Here is a 5796-nt window from a genome sequence, read left to right as displayed (position 1 = left end):
TCCAATCCAACAAGCCCTCCATACACTTGTCACTGGTGCACAGTCATGGCCTGAAGTCACCTGCTCCCACCTCCTCCCCAGTCACTGTTATACCCAAATTCCTTCTCCAGTCACCTCCCACAATTTTTTAAAAGTTTTTTTATTTTTCATTTTTTGCAGAGATAATTTGTGGGTTGATAACTAGTGGTTTTGATTCTGACTTGATGCAGCAACTTGCTCCAGCCCCTTCAAAGGAGCCTGGCTCAGGGACCCAGGGGTCCACTGCTGTCCCCTTCCCACTGCTGTCCCCTTCCCACTGCTGTCCCCTTCCCACTGCTGTCCCCTTCCCACAGCTGTCCTGAAGGAAAAAGCTTGCTGGGGACATGTGAGGTGGAACATAGCAGGAGCAGTTCATGCTTCCTTTCTGAGGCTGGCCTCAGAGGTTATAAACAAACTGGCTCCCAGTTACATGCTGGCTATGGGAGAGGCTGAATTGGCAATGAGTTGCTCCTGGCATTTGGCCATCCGGTCTGCCTTTGTTGGAGAGCTGAGATGAGTTTTTTATTCCTGGGAAGCAGGAGATCTTGCTGCCTGTCTGTCAGAGCATCCTGACACTGTTGTGGTGGTGACATTCAGTATAGTGCCTTGCTCAACTTAGCTAGAGAGGGTGTATTAGAAAATCACAAATGGGTGTCCTGTGTTCTCCCAACAACTGAAATAAGCAGCTCTTCCATTAGCTGTATCAGTAGCTGTTACTCCAGCTTTCTTTAAGATTTAAATAACGTGGATCAGACCTTGCCAAAACACATGCTTTAAGTCTAAGCTGTTAAGATACTAGAACTAGAAAGGTAGAAAATACACCAAGGAAATATTTTTGCTACCAATATTTTCTTAATTGCCTTTAAGATATGGCAGTGCAAAATGCTGCTCTTTATTTTATAAAGCCCTAGAGTTTATTTTAAACATAGAAGGTGTTAATGGGCTTCTTTCTAGGCTTTGAAAAAGAGTCTATCTGCTTTAATTTATCTTAGTTTGAATGCCATTATACATCTTAATGAGGTAATGCATGAGGAGGGATCAAGTAGAGCAAGGACTCATTCTCTTCCCACCAACACTGACACCACATTGATAACACAGAAGCAATTCTGTGGCCATAATTTGAATAAAGTATGTAGTGTAGATACTGTATTGAATATTCCAAGTCAGGGGAGTCTGTTGAGCATTGTTGCCATGGGGACTGCATGAAGGTTGGACTAATTAAGGCCTGAGCAGATGCTGTGGAGTATGCAGTGTCATTTGTGCTTTCTGCTTATAATTAATGTGCATGTGGGGGGATGTGAAGAAAAAAAAGGGAAGAGGGAGATACCCACCTTAATTTGTATGTGACAGATTTTCAGGTAAAATGATTTATTGGTATATGAAAAGTCCTACTACAGATGCTAAAAATGCAGATTAAAAAGAAATTAAAAAGGGCCTCTCAAAATCAGCACGTATCTGTGGCATTGTGTTTCACAGGAAAATGCTGGACACAAGCTTTCCTCTTTGTTCCTACAAAATTCAGAAATTCTGAAGAGCCAGTTTACCTGTGAAACATGTTGGTATTATAGAGCAGCATTTAATGTTATCCTAGAAAGCACAAGTGTTTCATAGCTTTTGGGAGCATTTTTATGCATACATAAATTCATGGATGCAAAGAGAGAAGGGGTAGCTTATATATACGCATGTGTATCTAAAGTTTAGGCCTCCTTGCTGCTTCATTGAAGTTTGCTGGGTATTGCTGAGCTCACAGGGAGCACTGAAACATCATTTCAACCCCATTTCTTCTCCCTGTGCTGAGTATTTGCTCTATTGCTGTAGCACACTTTGAGATCTTTAGGATGGTGTTAAATTCTTCCCTCTTTGCCTAGCAGTGAGGAGGTGGTGCTCAGTTCTCTACTAGTGCCTCAGCATGTGCCCTGAGCTTCTCAGGAGAGGTTTTTTGGGCATAAGGGATCACACATAGGAGTGGTACCCTCCAAAGAGGGAGGTAGGTGTAGTGGTGGCCGTCTGCTGTTCTGCTTCTGCCTTCACATGGGGTGGTGGATATTCCCAGATTTTCAAAGCTTCATCCAAACCCAGAAGTTTGGAAAAAAAAGTAAGCTATTCCATGGAAAAAAACATCACCCAAACTTCCTTTAAGAAGTGGGAATAGAGTACTCTGCAGCAGCTTTGGTTGATTTGTGAACAACTAGTTGCATTGGAACTGTGGTTGCTTGAAAAATAAGTGCAAAAGGTTTTCTAAGAGTATTTAATAAAAAAGAATTCAGTTTCTCAGAACTGCACGTATGTTCTACAGTGGAGGATAAGTCTCCACAGCAATTCTAAGTGAAATTTTGCAGAAGTCCAACAGCTCCCTGTTTTAAGAGGACAAATTTCTAGCATTCCTTGATGAATAAATGTATTCCTACCACTCTGAGCAGGAAGATGAAATTGTACATTATTGTCAAAAGTTAGAGGGCAAAAGCAAGGATATTAACTTGCTGAGAACTATTAAATGAAATATTATTCCTTAAAACAGAATTATTTGTCGTCTGAAACTCTGAACTGTCTGTGTGATGGAGGAATGAAAAGTGACGGATAGTTTTTTCCAGACTGTGAAAAATAACAGCCAGTCTAATGAATGCTGAAGCATATTGCTTTCCCAGGAGCTCAATCTTCTCTTTTTCTCTCCAATTTGCCTGCTAAATCTGCTGCATTTTCTGCTAGTTTCTTAATATTCAAGGATAATGTTAGATGTTCTCTTGGGAAATGTGGCTTCATTAGGGTTATGGAAATAATTAGAAAATATTACAGCCTGCTTTTTGAACGGGTATAGATTTATTTCTGTTTTTCTTGTTGCTGATGAGAGACTTGTTTGTTCTTGCTTTGGTTTAGAACCTTCCCCCCCCCCCCCCCCCACTTTGTTTTTTCTCCCAAGAGAGAAAAGTACAATCTAATCTACAATGTGGAAAAATAACTCTCTGAGAAAAAGTTAAAAAATCTACAGAAATGGATGAATGTTTTTTATCAAATCAATTTGGGCATTGTTAAGGTGTTTTGTGTCTTTCATATGAAAACCCTCCAGTTGTTTCTCAGGAGCTGTTTGGTGCTAAAACTTCTGAATAAGGAAGGGATATGCATTCATGTTTGACATTTACACCTTAATTTCTTTTCCTAGCTCATATTATTGAATTCTTTATCAAGATTTTTGATATGGCTCCTTCTGTCACTCCTGAAATTAAATTGGGCAGAGTATTTGTCAATGAAGTCAAAATCTTGCATCCATAATGGACTAATGCTAGAAAGCAATAGAGGCTGGAATGTGGGGGATCCAGATCCAAGGAACCTGGAGACCTTGAGATGGAGTGGTGAGCCCTAGTGGACCATGTGAGCTGAGTCAGCAATTTACCCTTGCGATGAGGAAGGCAAAGCTGCAAATTTAGCAGTGTTAGCAAAACCATAGCCAGGCATGTAGAGGGAAGCAAGTATTTCCCTCCATTGAGTACTTCTGAGGCTATTTCAAGGATAGTGTGTCCAGCTTGGGGACTCAGCACAAGAGAGTTATTGGAAAATGGAGTTTGAGGGGCCAGAAGAGGATGGAACATACACTAAACATGGAGAGTCAAAACTAAATACAATGGCTTAGTGCACGGAAGAGAGAGCTGAGCTGGGATCTTACAGCTGTCTTTACTTGCCTTATGGGGAATGAGTGGGAGATGGAGACATACTTCTCTAAGAGTTACCCAGTGAAAGGAGGGGAGGCAGCAGATGTAGGTAGCAGCAAGGGTAATTCCTACTGCATTTAGAGGAAAAAATCTTCACCTATCAGGGAACACTTTCTGGGACAGGTTGTGCAGAGATGCTGTGGCATCTCCACCCCAGGATATTTTCAAAATGTATCTAGTCAAGACCCTAAACAACCTAACTTAACCTGGAGTTAGCCCTGCTTTGAGAAGCAGGTTGGATCAAGCACTTCTAGAAATCTCCTTCAAATTAAATTACTTTCTGATTTTGCGATAATTGCTATTAAGTCTGTCCTGTCCAATCCTGTATACCAGCATATAAAAGCTTTATTGTCTGAATTGCTTCACTAGAGTCTTTCTGTTCTTATTTGGGTTTTACCACCTCCTTCATTCTGATTCTGACTTAGAAGGCATATAACAGTTATTTACTACTGTCCACAGACAAGTTTCTACTCTTATTTCACATTCCATACTCTTCTTATGTTCTGTCAATACCATTGACAGCAGTCACGATTCTTTACCTTGGATTTTATTATACACTCACTGTTCTCTTTAGGAAGTGGCATGTACTTGTGTTATCTTAAGTATAACCCTGAAAAGCAGTTTTCCTTCTCTGGATTGTTTGTTTTGTTCCAGCTTCAGTTTAACTGATCTTCTGCAGGAGGCAGGTTCAGGAGATGAGCTGGAATATTTTTTCTTAAACATTCTTCTCAGATTGAAGAACACAAGACTTGGCTTCATATGCTGTCTAGAAATAATACCTAAGGCGACTGAGGATCTGAAACATTAAATATCAGTCCACATTGTTTCAGTTGTTTATCAAAACTACATAATAAAATCCTAGGTAACAGAACTTGGAGCTGAAAATCTGTGATCTTAATAGGTATTTTTGTAAACATGCTGTGATACATACAAGCAATTTGTGTTTCCTTTTTACCATTTGAATCCTACTAATTATTTTTAAAACAAAGAAGATTGAATTTCATGTTCTTTCCTTTGCACTGATGTGTGGTTTAGGGCTATGTGGGGTTTTCTCTAAGCTTTTAAAGAAACTATTAAAAGGGAGGGGAAGGCTTGCACTGGCTTTAATGGGCCTAGGACAAATGACCTTGTGAGTGGGAAAGGTGCCAGCCAGACATGCAGGTGTCCCTTTATTTAGCAGGGACAGAAGTGCCTGCAGTGCAAAAAAACATTGCCAGATCACACAGCATGTCACCCAAGGAGGTGACAAATAGGGTAGGGGCATTTGGTCCTTCTTTCATTGACCTCCATGGGGCTTGCTTAGGACTGCTGTCTGAAACCATGGCTTGAGGGGGAGGTGAATATCTCCCTCCTGGGAGTGGCATGGAGATCCCCAGCTGCCCTCCACAGCTGGCAAAAGAGGAGAGAATTGTATTATTTAATGACCATCTGGGTAGCATGGGAGGCATTTCTTTCTCAAGGAGGTTAAAGTGTTGGCCACTGCTGCTGGTTCAGAAAAGCAGAGGCTAAGATCTGAAGCTAGAACTGTGCAGCAAAATGAACGTCAGATCCTGCACACTGACTGTGAAGACAATTTATAGGGAGAAATTTTTCAGACTCCTTCTGGCACGCTATGTACCTTCTACACTAGGATTTAGCACATGGGCATTGGGAGATGATGCTAAGTGTCAATTCATGCCAACAAAGACTCCAGAATTTGAGTACTGTGCTGTTCTTAGCTGATTGTTTGAGAATACTCTGTAGGAATGAATGTGGCTGATCAGTAAATAGAAGCAGAGAGGAGATAATGAGCTTTCTGAATGACTGAGAACAATTTAAAATTTCTTGGAAAATCAAATCATCTTTGATATTCCTTAGTATGAAGAGTAGGATTGCAGATCTGTGGTGACCTTAGATGATCCATTATTTGATGTTTTCAATATGTTTTTTTCTTATTAATAATGAAGTTGGGGATGTTTTCAGACTTGGTAAAGGAAAGAGCAAATGCTCAGGGGGGTTATCATAGAATCATAGGATCACAGAATCATAGAATGGTAGGGGTTGGAGGTGACCTCCAGAGATCATTGAGTCCAGC

Source organism: Indicator indicator, chromosome Z (assembly GCF_027791375.1).
Source record: "Indicator indicator isolate 239-I01 chromosome Z, UM_Iind_1.1, whole genome shotgun sequence".
Classification (NCBI taxonomy): domain Eukaryota; kingdom Metazoa; phylum Chordata; class Aves; order Piciformes; family Indicatoridae; genus Indicator; species Indicator indicator.
This window is presented reverse-complemented; position numbering follows the sequence as displayed.